At 45.3% G+C, this 16,421-nt stretch overlaps 1 long non-coding RNA gene across 1 annotated transcript; it reads right to left on the minus strand.

The window, feature by feature from the left end:
• Positions 1–5,905: 5,905 nt before the first annotated feature.
• On the minus strand, positions 5,906–15,922 carry LOC121110066. The gene is made up of 3 exons (XR_006938579.1): positions 15,702–15,922; positions 6,939–10,029; positions 5,906–6,836 (listed from the first exon to the last, which is right to left on the minus strand). It is a non-coding gene; the product is annotated as an uncharacterized LOC121110066 (long non-coding RNA).
• Between the last annotated feature and the right edge of the window lie 499 nt (positions 15,923–16,421).

Consider the following 16,421-nt stretch of genomic DNA (forward strand, 5'->3'; position numbering starts at 1 on the left):
CAAGAAACAAACAGAGCTTCTCCAAAGAAGACGCAGGTTCCTGCCTGAAAAGCATTGACTCTAAAGAGAGCTGAATTCAACCTTTCTGTGACCCTAAACAAATTACTGAGGAATAGAAGGAATTAATTTACTTAATTTTTCTTTAATAAAGGCTTTATCCTTCAAAGGTATATTATTACTGTCATCATCCTCATAACTGTCATTTAGGGGATCGCTAACAGCACCTGCTGTGGCTAAGGTGCCTGTCATTTCACACCACAAAGGAATCTCTGTATATTATCATAATAAGGATTTTTTGTACCTAACTATTTTAGGGATTCTCACGCCTCCATTTGTCTGTGGCAGACTTTCACAGTTTGGTGGAGAGGAAGCCCTCAGGCTGGGGAACTGTCTTTTGGTTTCAATGCATCTTTCCTCAACTTTTGCTGCTATGAACTGCCAATATCTGCCAGTTCCCTCCACTGGATTTGTACTTTGCAGAGCCACACCAGCAGCATGCTAACACAACAACACAGCCCACCGGTATTTTAAGTCCGATCTCACAGCCGCTGCCAAAAGAGCACAGGCTGTCCTGGGAACGCTTGGGTTTTAATATAGCAGCTGGGGGGAAAAGGGACCTTCATGAAGTGACTGGGGAGTGCTAACACCAGGAATCTGTGCAAATTGATGGGCTTGCAGAGCCTGTTTCTATGCAGTGGAATCCTGGGACATTCATGCTTTCTCTCGGGCAGCAGCAGCTATGCCCTGCCCCGGAGAAGTGGGTGCTGAAGAACATCTTCAGTCCATAAAGGTAATTCTACATTGAGAGTGCTGGGATTTCTTCCCCAGTCCCAGGCCACAAAGAGCACACGAGACCTGGGGAGTTTACCAGCCCTCATTTTAGGTGAAGTGAGGTTTTACCCTGCGTGAAGGTGGAGGAATTTGCAGAGGAGAGGAATCCTCTCTCCTCTCAGTCTGCTGGAGGAGAATTTGCTGGCTAAATACAGCTGTATCCTCCCCTTGGCTGGCAGCTCCCTTCTGGAGCAACCTTTTAACATTTTTCTTGATTTTCTTAAACAGCAAACATTAGACACATTAAGAACAGCAACAACAAAATCGTTAAGCACTATAACATTCTCCGAGGAGCCAGACGTATCCTTTAATCAGGTTATGGAAAATTCATTCCTCTTCCAGCCATTTATCTTCTTTGTTTATGCACATACCGAGTGACCCACTTCTCAGCATCAAAAATAATAACAAAGAAACAACCAAAGATTCTTAATTATTTATGGACTTACGTGCCATTTCTTTTGCTTTATTGGAAACCAAATAATCAAGTTCATTCATTTCAATTAAACATAGCATGTGCGAACTGTCTATCATTCTGTCGGTGAATCCCGTTCTCTCACTTCAAAGTCACTACTTGACCTCAGTGGGGAAAAGACTGGTATTGCACTTTCTTCCATAGTGATTGATTGTTTACATTAAAAGGGAGATGCATAGGTTGAAATTAGAGGTAGGCTGTGCTTTTCTCCATGAGACTGCCTACAGCTTACATCTTCCCTACTGGTGCAAGGGTGGCAAATCCAACTTAATGTAAGTCCATCTGTTGGAAGTCATGGTTTGGGAGCTAAACCAAACCTCCCCCAGAGTGACAAAATCAGAAGACACAGTCTGATTATTTCACTGAAATTTCAGATCAACTAATTTTTGTTGTTCTTGACAAAACTGTTCATAATGATACCCATTTGATGGGAGAGCTACAGGAGGGTGAAATAGAAGTTCACACTGTAAAAAAGTGCTGTATAAACTTAACGATAACAAGCAAAGTTGTTCATTAGTATAGGCAAGATGCTTCTCATTTTAAAGAGGCTATATTGTGTTTTAACTCTCAATTAGTTGCTCAAAATTGACATGGATTAGGAATTACAAAGCAAGCCATAATGGAAATAACACAGCATTGAAAAAAATCATTACCAGCATGGAAAAAAAAAAAAAAAAAAAAACAATTAAAACTGTTCATTTAGCCTGAAAAATGTATTTTGTTACATTCGATGCTATTTTATTTCTTTGTTAGAATGTATGTGAAAATGAGATTCAACACTTACTTAGCTTTACCACCACAAAGCTAAGTAGGAATATCTCTCTAAGGCTGTTAAGAGGACATCTTATAGTGCTTAGAGAAGACGGAAGAAAGATCAGAGGAGAATGTCAGGGGGATAAAAATAATAGAACAAGGCTCACAAAAATTCAGGAAAATAAGTAGGGGAAATGTAGATCATCCTTGCAAGCATAGATGATGTAACTGCTGAACTGCTGCTAGTAGGCTTTAACATCATGTCAGCGGTATTAACACTACTTATGATTTTCTTTTATGCTTTCTGACACATCCCCACAAGCGCACACTTCTGGAAACCAACCACAGAAGATGGCAAGGTATTTGCCCACAGGGAGTAGGCTGGCAGGAACCCAGTTAGTCTCTTTCCTGCAGTAGGAATTTGTCATTTCAGGATCCAAAGAACGTTTTGAGTGGATATATTTTCTATTTATATTCCCTGAGTTATTACAGGGTATGAATGTCAATAAAAGATAAGCACATCACAAACAGACTCAGCAAGTTCTACCTGTTCTGCCCCAGGAGAGTCACCACTCAAACGATATCTCAGCGGTGGGGTGACAGTTCTCCCTTGGGGGGGACAAGAGACAAATCCCTTCCACTCCACAAGCCCCCTGGCCTGCACCATCTGATGAATTTATGTGCTCCAATACACTTAGGTGTGTATTATTCAGTGTACTGCTGAAGACCAGTTACTGTATTTTATAGCTGACATTATGGGGGATATTTTTTTCGATGAAATAAAACAATATTTGTTTCCTGAAATGGAAATGTGCTGCCTGTAAGCTATCAGCAGTCAACAGTTGCTACTGGCTAGAGCTAAGAGAGGAAAAAGAGGTGAATTTTACTTCGGTGATATTGGAAGAATAATTTATCATTCACAGTTATTTTTCAGAATTGGAGGGCCCATCTGAAAGTCACTATAGGATGACTGCTTTATTGTACTATATTAAGCAATTACTTTAAAAATAAGGGTCATGAAGATATTCTGATGGGTTGAATGCTGTGTCTGAATCCAGAATTCTCATTCTACAGCAATCATCCATGCAGGGCTGTGTGTGTCTGCCCTTCAGTTTTGGGGCCTACAGCTTTTAAACACCATCAGGGTCAGATTCTGTAATTTCTGAACACTTCACAGAATTTCATAAGTCTACTCGTGCAGTATGCATGTAAGGTAAAAAAGTGAACATGAGTTTGGAAGTGTTTGTGTCTTGATTTGCTACTTCAGAGCTGGGAAAGACTGATGAGTCATTACATGACTTGCTTCCTGGAAGACAGAACTACTTAATCTTGACAGATACTTGGTGTCAATGCAGGTATGTGTCAGAATATTCGTAGCCCAAATCATCACCAGAGATATCTGTGCCTGGGGTCTCCATAGGCCTTTCTCGGGCCACAGCAGGAGCTAACCTTCCCAGAGGGATTACAAATCAGCTTTTCCTGCCCTACAAAAATTAGTTTGGAATACAAAGTTCTAACAGGTTCACAATTTGTTGGTTGGTTGTTTTTAATAAAGTTCTGTGGGTATCAGCTCAGGTGTTATCTCTTGCCCAGGAAATAGATATTACGGAGGAGTTCAAGGAAGCACTTTTAGCTGTCAATAAGCAGAAAGAAACATCCTTCCTGATAGAAAGGTGAGATAATGCTAAAGCTTCTCCAACAACACTGAAAATGTTTGTGGATGACCAGCAAATGGGTAAGATGGATTGTAGGATTGCTTCTCGGATGGCTTGTAGATGGCTTGTTGGGACACGATTTAGTGGACCTGGTGGTGATGGTTGGAACATGGACTTAGAGATTTTTTGCAGCTTAATGATTTTATGAGAAGAACAAGCACGTTCTGTTTAGATTTTACACTGATGCAGTGCAACTATTTGCCTTTTCTATCAGGGTAATCCTGTACCAGACCTGTTTGCTCCATCAGTAGGAGTGAGGCAGACAAGAAGCAGTTCCTGGGAGACCCTGACTTTTGGCTTTGAATGCACCAGAGGATATCCAGAGCATGGTGTGCCCAAACTGTGCAGGGGTCAGGGTCCACTGCCTGCAGAAAGGTGCAGACCAGGTTGACAGTTATCAGCTTGCCTCCAGCATCCCAAGTTGAGCTGTGTGTCTGCAAGTGGGGTGATTTTGGAAGCAGCCTGCCTGTCAGAGAAAGCCTGTTCTTGGGCAGCCCATTGGCTTCTCCACAAGCTTCTGTATCTTTTGCTGCTCACAACTCATTTCTCTGCGCATTAGCTGTATTGAAGATGGGATGGTCTACAACTTTCTGACAGTTCCATTTATTTCTACTATTTTCATTTGAAGCCAAGCAACAAGCAGCAGTTGTTTCCTCTGTGGCTTGATGAATGTCAGTATTAATTAAAATTGTTCGGAGTCGGGTCGGGATTTTTCCTCTCCCTGCACCAGGCTGGCAGGGAGGAGAAGCCTGACAGGCAGGTGCAGCTGCCGAGCTGCTGACTGGAAATGTCGTCACTGAGAAGGAGGCACGGGAGCAGTAGCTGGCCTCTGACAAAGTGGATTGGAAATAGGGGAAGCATTTTGTCACCTGCACCGTGCTGCCATTCAGCACAATGCGGGGGAGGATGTCTGGATATGGGTCTCGAACTTAATCCTTTGCTCCCCTGGCTGGGGAGTCTGCAAAGGCAGCTGTTCAGCCCATATGGAGGGGATGGTGCACCCCCACCACCGCTATCTAATGATGCTTTCCTGACTGACACTCCAGAGAGAGCCCTTGATTCAGGAGGGAAGGTCAACACAGCTCAGTGCCTTGTAGCATGTGGGAGGATAAACCAGAGGGTGCATCAGGAGATGCCGCTCTTGCTGAACCTCCCTATTTCTGTGCACTCCCTTCCGACACCAATCCTGCCAAGACATCTGTAAACCCAACATCTTCCATCAGCCCCAGTGGGGCTCATGCAGCAATCAGAATTATGCTTCAGTGGCTGTAGATGTGCTTGTCTCCCATAGTGGCAGGTCTGAGTGCAGCCAAGGTGCCTCTTGGATGGCTGCATTGCTGGCATCCCCATCCCTGTCACAGCCATGAGCTCAAAGGAGGCTATTACCATATGCTACAGTTACTTTTCATACAAGATTATGGAATTATGTCCTTTTCCCTTCCAGAACTTTACCAACAACAAAGGAAAGAAATGAGCCAGTGGGAATTAAATGCGCACATTCTCCTGCCTTGGACTGAGACCTGGGTTCCTCTATCACCCGGGCACATCTGACCAGCCTCCCCAGAGTGTTTTTCTTAGGGAGAAAACAGTTTGGCTTGCAGAGCAACACCAGTTCCTCTTCTGCAAAAGGTTCTCAAAACAAAAGTTGAATGGTGAATTGATGATCTTCAAGGTCTTTTCCAACCTGAGCAATTCTATGATTCTAAGATTCTGTGGTTCTATACTAGAATCATAGAACTATGGAATTGCTTGCACTCGGTTGGAAGGTATCTTAAAAATCAGCCAGTTCCGCCCCCCCCCCCCCCGGTGTGGGCAAGGCTGCTACCCACCAGCTCAGGCTGGCCAAGGGCCCCATCCAACTTGGCCTTGAGCACCTTCAGGGATGGGGCATCCACAGCTTTATGGGCAGCTGTGCCGGTGCCTCACCTCCCTCACTGTGAATAATTTCTTCCTTATATCTCATATAAATCCACACTCTTTCAATTTAAAACTGTTACCCTGAGGTCTACACCATTCTCTGAGAAACTGAAGTGGAAAAAGAGACGGGACTAGGAAAGGTGATGACCTCTCCTTTTCAAAGGATGGGTCCGTAGGAATGATGTGCTGTAAAGGTTTAGGAAGTGCAAATTAGGGCTTTTGTAAAATTATGGTTTTTATTCACCAGACATGGAAATCTGGGCTGGACTTTCAGGAACACATTATGAGAAAAGGAAGAAGACTTTCTAAAATGTCTGCAAAAAATCTCACCTATGAACACAGGTGTGGAAATGTGATTAAGCAAATATCACTGTTGTAAACGATGACCCAGTTTCATTTCTGTGTTGATCTCACTGCACCAGACCCCTGCTCCACACCCGTCACCACAGCCCCTCTACTTATCAAGTATTTTAGTCCTATTGTCCCGCTGTAGAGAACAGTGAACACTTCTCCATGGTCTACCTGTATCTGCCAGTGTGGTTTTTCTAGAAAGTCACTGACTTCCAAGAGTTCTTTTTTGAGAAGAAATCCATCACCCCAAGTGTGGTAGTCTGAAAAAGAAATAAATCCTGAGTAGAACGGAGTGCTTTTTACCAGCATAACAAATAACCATCAGAGAACCCTCCTCCCTGTCCTCCTGATCTAACCTTACATGTGGTTCGGGTTTCTGTCTGCATCTAGTTTCTGTAAATTTCTGTTTAATAAAAATGTGTTACCTATAATAAATACACATTGCCTAGGTCAAATGAATCTGATTGTGAGAACATACTGAGAAGTACCAGGAGGATTTAATTTCATCCCTTTTAAAACATACACACTCACAAAAAAAGGAAAAAAAAACCCCACAAACCCAAGCCGTAGCTATTGAATGCTGGTTTGAATTAAATTCTATTTGTTTTAATAAAAGTGTAGTGGCCTGAGTGTACATATATTTGTTTTAGTGGCAGTGCATTGGATCCAATAAAACTGTATTGAATTCATTGCTTATATCTCATTTTCAGAGAAAATGGATTGAATGGAAAAATGAACCAGGCATGCATCAGCCAGTCGGAGGTGTCTGCTCAACTCTGGTATTCAAACACATCTGGCTAAAAGAAAAAGAAAAAAGAAAAAAATACATTATTACAAAACACTGCTTTTAAATCTAAATATGTTTTAATGTCAAGGCTGCACACGAGGGGCTTAATTACCTCTATAAAAGAGAGCAGGTTTCAGAAGCAGGCTTGGCTACGGAGAACTGATGCATCTGCTTACAGCTGCAGAGGTGGAAATCCAAGCTGGCTGGGTTACACTGGTGTAAATCAGGCTTGTTCTCAATAGGGGCAGTCAGTTGATGGCCATGTAACTGCGATAATGCCAGTCAGGTGTTGGTGGTCTCAGTGCAGGGGCGGTGCATGGGTGCATGCAGAGCCCATGGATATCACAGTTGCGGTGGGTGCTGGGGTGGGTATCCCTGGGACAGGCTGCCAGCTGTCAAGATTTTCTATGGATTCCCCAAAGATCAGCCATTTCTGTGACCTGAAGACACTCATCTGCTTGGTTTGGCACCAGATCTCCCCAGTGCCCACCCTTTTTGAGCAGTGATGCCACCTGCACACATCACTGCAAGCAGGAAAGCCACCCCAGGCCAGCAAAGGTCTGGCGTGGAGCTTCTGCTAAAAGGGTGAAGAATCATAGTATCATAGAACCATTTCAGTTGGAAGGAACCTTAAAGGTCACCTAGCCCAACTCCTCTGCAATTAATAGGAACTCAATCCCCTGCTGAACACTGGCACACAAATCATTAGTTCTCACACGCATTTGTTTGCACGCTCATTTTCACCACCACGTCATAGGAGCCCTTAAAAAATCATCATGTCCTTTCTAAATCCCCTAAATTGGATTTAAAAAGGAAAATGTTTTCCTGTATTTTTCCTGTCCTACCCTTTTCTGTGAGGGCAACTGGAGAAGAGCTCCACGCAAGGCCACTGATGTTGTAAAGGACACTGCTCAGCAGGGCAAGCACCATCTGGATATTTGTTAAGGGGTGAAACGTATGCTGCTGGCTGACCTGGCTTCCCACATACTCCAGATGGCTGTAACCTGACAACCCAACCTGAGCAACGCCTTGTCGAATGCCATGCTTCCTTCTGGGAGACTGGAATCCAGTTGTGTGGAGCCAAACACACATTGTACTCCTTTGAGAGAAAACACGATCTGCATCATCTCATGTGCAGTGTGTGCTCAACTGGGTGCCCCCTAGGGCTGCAGAGCCAATCAAAGGAAGGAGAATTTGGCTGCAGCAGAAGCTGAGCTGTGGGAGAGGAGATGGCTGCAGGCATCTCCAGTCTTGATTCCTCAGCAAACTGTGAATGAAGAAATAATTCAAGGAAAAGCAAACCAGCTGAGAGTGAATCAGTGTTTGGTTAAAAATGCAGCTGTGGAGGCATGAGTACTGCAGTGAGCATCACCTACTGAGACCCCGTGACCTTGTGGAAGTGGGATAGAAATTATAGACACTGCAGTCAGTTCATAAACCACAGAGTCAAGAGTAGCCAAACCAGGTTTGTGATTTCTGTGAGGGCTTCACCCTTGCAAGGTGAGAGTGACAGACATCATGGAGCATCTGGATGTGGCTCTGGGCAGCCTGGTCTGGTGGTTGGTGATCCTGCACATAGCAGGGGATTGAAACTAGATGATCATTATTGTCCTTTTCAACCCAGGCCATTCTATGATTCTATGATCTTAGAGAGTGCTGGGGAATATCTGGAAGTGCCAGCAAGAAGGAAGGCAGCAGACTGCATAGGGATGCCCTGTGAGATGCTCCCTGCATGGGGCCATGCAGAGATGCAGATTCTGTGAAGGACTGAGAGAGATGTATAGGGAAGAGGAGTCTGGAATTTTTTTATCAATTTGGCAAATTCTGCAGTGGGAGAGTCTGCTCTGAAAATATGGGCTTTATGAAACAAAGCAGGACAAAGTTGTTTGTATAAGTAATGAAAAGGGTTGAAGAGAGTTTTAAGTAGATGTTGGTATAAATCCAGCTGTAGAAGAGTACATGGTCTGAGATGACACCAACTTCAGAGGTGACAACATAAATTCTTTATCAGAGGGGGTCTGGATAAATTAAGGGAGGACAAGTCCCAGCAGGGCTATTAAATTCCATGGTCCAGTTCCTCCCAGCTCTGGAAGCTGGGGGTGTAAGCGGGGGATTTACTAGGGCATCGTGTCACATGGTAGAAGTAGGTCCTTCACAGTTTCTTTCTTGATTCATGATCCCTGCAGCAGCCGGTGTGATGGAGGTGGTTAAGAAGAGTTCCTTAAGCTGTCCCCTGAAAAGTCACCCACCTGGTCCTGTGTCCCAACTCTGCCCCTCTCTTGGGGCTGGGGACACTGCAGCCACCCAAGCTACCCATGCAGACATCTCCTGCCCTCTTCATCTCTTGCCCTGCCACGTGGGAAATGCCTTGTTTGAGTCCTAAATATGTTTCATTTAAGCCCCAATGATGGTATACTAAGTGCTGTAATCTTTGCTAGGTCTCTCTTTACGCTGCTGTAATTACTGTAATAAGCGGTCTTAACTGGCTCTTTTATAAGTAACAGCGACATAAAAACATCTCTGTGTGCTTTCCTTTAATGAGCTATAACTTCAGCATAATCTTCCTGACTCCATTTTCCTTGGGGTCTCTGTCACATTGCAGTGTTATGGGACACAGTGGTGCAGATGCAGGCAACATTTTTGGGAGGCCTTGCAGAACTTGATGGCTCCGTCTGTGGGTTCCATGACCAGCCAAGCCCCTGGAGGGACATCACCGCCCTGGGAAGCACAGGTCACACTGCCAGCTGCTGCAATATTGCAGGGAATGTAACACAAGCACGTGCGCCTTCTGCCCGTGTAAGGACATCACAGAATGAGTGATGACAATAGGGACTGACACCCAAATGCTAGGGCAGAGGTTCAGTGCTGGGGCCAGTAACTGATACGAGGAGCTGCAGATGAGACCCCAGCACAAGGATTTGAGGGACAGCTGTGCTGAGCTCCCTCCATCACTGGCACCGATCCACCATTCCCACCCATCACCAGAAGATCCCGAGGAGCATCTCAGTCCCCAGCAGCCCCACCATGTGGGCACGGAGCCCACTCCAAAACAGCCTCACTCAATTACACCACTGTAACACCTCACCGACGGACGCACGGTTTGACTGCTGATGGCAGATGGACGAACACTTGTCGGTGATCTGGTGCTGAGCGAGAGGCAGATTTATTTCCAGAGCCTGCTACTCTTGTTTCTTCCAATGAAGCTGCAAGGCAGAGCATACATCTGTGGGTTTTTTCCTTCCAAACATGGCTATGCTGCAGGGAGATCCATCACTGAAAGCCATAGGGTTTTGGGCCTGTTTGTGTGGGAAGGAGGAAGGCAGAAGCTGCAGCTCTGCACAGCACTGGAAGCTGCTCGACTGCACAAGTGTGGGCTGAGTTACCAAATCTCAACCATAGCCTGAGCCAGGATGGAAGCTGGCTCACCAGCAAAGAGCTGCAGAGCTGCAAAGCGGAGTGAAAAGGACCGAATAACCACATTTAGGTGATTTTAATGTGCACCCTATACATAACAACATCCATAAATTGCCACCTTGGAGCTGGGCAAGGGTGATCTTAGCCCCACCTGCACCCCAACTACTTGGGGGCATGGAGAGAAACCCTCCAGGGGCAGCTGCGCTGCTCTCCTGACTTAAAAACCAGCAAGTAAAGCACATCTGCAGATGTATTGGTGCTTTCCCTGCTCATTTTTTATAAGATCCAGCTTAGGATAACAAAGACTTGAAGTAGGTGGAATATTTTGTGACTATTTTTTTTTTAGAACACAAGGGAAACACAGGGGAAGTGGAAAAAATCAGCTGTGCCTATTGCACGGGAATCTGCTTATGCATGATTTGAAAGCAGAGCAGAGTTTCACTTCATTCTGTCTTGTGCTGTGTTTCATATTTCATGCTTTGGTTAACAGTTATTTAGTGTGTTCCTAGAGGCTGTGACAGGTTGTCCTGAAAGTCTGTAGACTCGCTGAGCTCTCCACAGAGCATGGCAGAATGATAGGAGCAAAGAATTCATTCCTTTTTATGCAAAGAAAAAAATCATTTTAGTACTTTAAAGACCCAATCTCTCCTTCTGACATCGTAACATGAAATGCTAAGTTATCAATTTGGGATGTCTCAACTGCTTTGAAGAAAATAAAACAACTCTGTGTGAAGCCTCCTTTCCATAGATTAGAGATATACAACTAGGAGAATTTTGTTTTCCTCTTGAAATCAGGTGAAAAATAAAAAAAGACAGTGTTATTTTTTCCTTCTCTTTTCAGCCACTTCTAATTGTGGCCTGTTTCAAGGGTTCTGTAAGTGCTTATTCTTCCCAGTCCCATCTTGCTGGGGAGGGGAGGTACAAGAACGAGCTCTGTGATGGTCTATTCGTGAATGTCCTCACTGTGTGCTGACCAGGACTGGTGCCACTAAAAGTGTTGTAAGAATGTAGGGAAACCGTTGTAACATCTTGAAGCAGCTGAGGCCCTCTCCTTCTGCCTGAGGGTTTCCATGGGGCTCTGCCATGGGCATCAGCTGGGCTGCCCGCAGCCCTCATTGTGGTGCAGGTGCTGGTGGCTGCAAGGAGAGGGCAGGAGCCCTCTTTTCTAGCCAGGTCAGGTATGAGAGCAGTCTGTTCTCAGTGGGATGCCTTTTTACTTCTTTCTGCTTATTGCTCATGGGTTTTCCAAGGAAGCCAGCATTTTCACAGTACATTTTTTAGCCAAACTTCTCTCATGTATTTTTCAGTAGCTCCTTGCATGCATAGCATGTTCCTCCTGAATTACCCACAAGGCCTTGGCTCCTTCCTGCTCCTCCTCAGCTTTTACCATGAAGGTTTGCTCTGTCAGCGGTACAGAAAGGCAGCAACTGGGATAACTGAAATTTATTTTAACCTACAACTTTATGTTACAATTGTTTTTGTCCCTGCCTTTATCTGCTGGCTGTCTTGTTGGTCCATGAGCTTTTCTGAACAACAGCTATGTCTTTTTGATCATGTGAAGAAGGACTCCAGTAACTCAACCCCATCCTACAGCTTTCCTCCTAGCTCAGGTCTCCATACTCTAACTGGGAAGCACTGTTCTATAGTAGAATCATAGAATCATAGTATCATAGAATCATAGAATTGCTAAGATTGGAAAAGACCCACAGGGTCATCCAGTCCAACCATTCACCCATCACCAATGGTTCCCACTAAACCATGTCCCTCAACACAACATCCAAACGCTCTTTGAACACCACCAGGCTCAGTGACTCCACCACCTCTCTGGGCAGCCCATTCCAGTGCCTGACCACCCTTTCAGAGAAGTAGTATTTCCTAACGTCCAGCCTGAACCTTCCCTGGAGCAGCTTGAAGCCATTCCCTCTAGTCCTATCACTAATAGAATAATAAATCCATCTCTTACTCAGATTTACATGAGTTATTGGTTAAGAGTGTCCTTTTCGTAGAGTCACACAATCACTGAGGTTGGAAAAGACCTCTAAGATCATTGAGTCCAACCAACAACCCACCCCCACAATGCCCACTATCCATGTCCCTCAGTGCCACATCTACACGTTTCTTGAACAACTCCAGGGATGGTGACTCTATCACCTCCCTAATTAGCCCATCCCAATACATCACCACTCTTTCTGAGAAGAATTTTTTCCTAATATCCAACCTGAGCCTCTCACTCTATCACTGTTACTCGGGAGAAGAGGCTGAGGCACCTCACCACAACCTCCTTTCAGGTCATTGCTGAGATTGATAAGGTCTCCTCTGAGTCTCCTCTTCTCCAAATCAAACCATCCCAGCTGCCTCAGCTGCTCCCCATAAGACTTGTGCTCCAGACCCCTCACAGCTTCATTGCCCTTCTCTGGACATGCACCAGGGCCTTGATCTCTTTCTTGTAGTGAGGGGCCCATAACTGAGCACAGTACTTGAGGTGCAGCCTCACCAGCACCGAGTGCAGAGAGACAACAATACATAATTATTTATAACCATGTTATGCAGAAAGAGAGATAAGCGGCAGTATGAATGGCAGCAAACACTCATGGAGAGCTGGTGTCCTGTCCAAGATGTGGCTGACTGATGCTGACTCGTTTCTGATCTGTGGTTTTACCTTTCACATCCAGAGGATGCAGCAGGGACTGTGTTAACTGGGCTGTGGTTTGGAAATGGATTCCCTTTGCCAAGATTTCCCATCTCTTTTCTGTTTGCTTTCCATAGACATTCAAGGGATGGAGTCTGGATTGCATGAGTACCCATGGAAAGCCCGTTTGAAATCTGCACGCTTGAATTCTGCCATGTAGCAAAAGTGCTGGGCTGAGATGACAAAGCTGTAGCAGAGCCTTGAGCTCAAACCTGCCTAATGAGGGACAAAATCCTTCATTCACCATTGCTGCAACCATTTCTCTTCATTGTGATCTCTACAGTTAGTGCATTTAGGAAGGATACTACTTAACACAGCTAGGTCCCAGCTCCTCTGGACACTTTGCTGGAGCCCAGGCACCTGGCAGCCAGATGAGGGTCTGCCCAAGGGGTTGGCTGGCCCATGGCTGCAGGTGCTGTTATTTCAAGTGAAGGCAATAAAAAGAAGATTTGCATTTCAACTGTGCTCATACACAGCAGACCTTGTGGTATCATTGCTTTCCCAGGACTGAAGCAAACCTCCTCCAGCAGAACAAAACCTATTAGCAGCAACCCAAACAACTTTTCCTGATCCTGCACTGATGCAGAGGGAGGAAAAACCCAGCCCTGCGTAGTGGAGTTGGTGATGAACTCAGCCCTCTTAGAAACAGACAGGTTGAAATACTTGCAGCAGACCCTTCACAGTCTATCTAACCTGTTGGAAAAGAAGAAAGATAATAAATTGAACAACTAAATTTGAATTACAAATAAATTAGAGGAAGCCACAATCAAGGTACTGACATTTGGTAAGCAGGGAAAAAAAAAAAGAAAAGAAAGCTTTTGTGTGAGTAAATTATCTTCTGAGGATTATTTACTCAGCTCTGCTGCCACGAACCGTCAGGATGGGGCAGACAGAAGCAGGTACTTTGCTTGCTGGTTCAGGCTTCTGGTCCTGAGAATCAATCTCTGACCATTAAGAAAACACAGCTGCCTTTTCAAGCGTAATTTATTCAATAAGATGTTCTTTTTTTCTTCCAGGAAGCTGCAGAGATTCTTGATTTTCATTTGTCATTGTCTGGAGACGTGAAATAAGTTTGCTATGTAGTCCATTTCATGCTAATTTCTCAATATATTCATATATTCATTTGGGGCATTGGATTTGTGGAGAACTTTGCTGATTCTCAGGCGCTGCCATTACAAATGAAGGTAAACCTGCTGAAGCTAATTTCAATCTATTTCTCTAAAGCAGATAATATTAGAACTAATTGCACAGGAGAGCAGCTGGATGTTTTTGAGCACTTCACAATGCTTGTGAAGAGCAAGGTCCTAAGACAGGGAGCCCTGGCTCTGCTCCGTGCTGCACTGCCCACACATGGGACCTTGGTCACTGCTGAAGAGGTGCTGCTGGCTGGGGTCAACCAGCACCCCCCTTTTTGCAAAACTGTGTACCTCTCAGGGAGCTCATTTCAGATGTACAAAGTGTTCAGCAAAACCCTCCATCAGCCACTCCCTGAAGTGGAGTGAAGAAGGAGCAATCTCCCAAGCCAAGTCCTTCAGACCAGGAAGGCACAAAGACCAAGGTTGGAGCCACACCACCACAGAGGCGTTCCCTGAGACATGGATGCACGTAGGGAAGTGGTCTGCACCTTCTGCATCTGCATCTCCCAACTTCACACACACTCTGTGATGCCACCGGGTTATTTTTAGGTTGTTTCAGTCATATATACTTCTGCAAAAGCTATGTCTGGGAGTTTTGCCAAACTGAAATCTGTAGCCATCTATACATCCCCCACAAAGATACATAGAAAACGGCCGCTGCAGCCTCTATCTGCTTCTCAGAGTGCCAGGGAATGGGCACATCAGTCTGCAAGGAAAAGGAGTGAAGAAGAAATGCCACATGGTGCAGGGAAGGTGAAGGGCAGGTCCTGAGGAGCTGACGGGCATGGGATGGGATGTGAAGGGAAGGGGGTCCATCTGCAGTGCTGGGAGGGCTTTGTGTGAGTGCTGGGCCCTCCAGGAGCCCTCAAGTACATCCTGCTGTCTGCAGAGAGAGCCAGGAAAGTACGGGGCTGCCAGCTCAGCCTGCCTTTCCCAGGGTGGGAAGCTGTCTGTCTGATAACCAGGCCCTGCCACAGCTGCCGAGCTCCAGATGTTGTACCTCGAAGAGTTTGTGAATTCCTTGTGAGAGAAATGTTGGCCTGGGAGTGAGGTCTTGGAATTTCATCTGGAAGCATCTTTCCTTTTGTCAAAAAAGCATCGTGAACTGGCAAGCAAACCATATTTTCACTGGGTTTGGAGGCATTTGCATGGGTTTGGTGCAGCTGGGAAGTACAATGTGCAAATGGAATCCAAGAACCGCAGAGACAGAGCAGAAGCACAGCCATGAGCACAGAAATGAGCCAAGCCTCTTGCTGCTGGTTCACATTTTTCCTGGGTTTGAACTGTTCTGCATTCAGTGTAACAGGGCACAGTGCACTGAAATGTGGGCCAAAGCTACAAAACAGTTTCTTCTCTCCTCCTAATCACTGGCAAAGCTTTAGAACAAACAGAAAGTAACTCAGTCCCTTTGGTGGCACCACCTTCCAGTTCAGGTGTCAGGATTCTGCAGAACACATCTTAATCACGTTCACAAGCCATGATGCTGTCAGCCTTATGGGGAGGAATTTTTACTACAAAAATGACTTTTTCCTTACCACAAAAGTATGGATCAGCTCAATTCTGCTGTACATAGAGGACCAATTATCCACAAAAGAAGTCAGTAGAGAGAAAGAATTTAAATGCTAAATTGACTCACCCAGGAAAGCAACGTTTTAGTCCAACGCCTCCTCTACATCCAGAAAAAAATTTTGCTAAGAGAGAGTTTCATAAGGAATCTGTGTTGAAGTAGATCTATTATCTGATAGATAAGTAATGGGCTCCATCAGTCATTTTTATCCACGGAAAGGGGCAGAGGAGGGGAGCCGGCAGGACGGCTGTCCCTGGAAGCACTGCCAGGCAGCGGGATTGCGTGTCTGTGCACAGACTTGAAGAGACACAGATCATCAGATACCAGCACATGCCTTTGAAAACGGGTCATAAACATTAGAGGAAAGGATACAAGGACAAAGGGAGTGATGGAGCTCTAAGCGGCAGAAGTTATTTAAGTGTGTGTATGTATGTGTGTGTGTCTGCCTATGTGTAAACAAGCAGGATGAGGAACTCAAGCCTGACAAACAACTCCACTGAGCTAAAGGTTTGTTTATAACAATATCGCTCAGCACTCCTCTGTCTCTCTCCTCAAAGGGACATGCATTAAATACAGTGTACAATAGCACCCAAAATGCCTGGGGAGCCCCGGAGGCATGGGGTAAGGAGAGCTGCAGCAGGGAACAGCCCTGTTCATTCCCATGAAGGCACCACGTCTTCTCCATGAAGAAACCTGTGTGTTCCTGGCCTGGGACAACAGGCTGTCCCTCCTCATCTCACCTTGCACTCTTTGGGAAAACAAGCCATAGTGCTGCTGAAGAGGCTGGAA

This window comes from Gallus gallus, chromosome 2, assembly GCF_016699485.2.
Source record: "Gallus gallus isolate bGalGal1 chromosome 2, bGalGal1.mat.broiler.GRCg7b, whole genome shotgun sequence".
Taxonomy (NCBI): domain Eukaryota; kingdom Metazoa; phylum Chordata; class Aves; order Galliformes; family Phasianidae; genus Gallus; species Gallus gallus.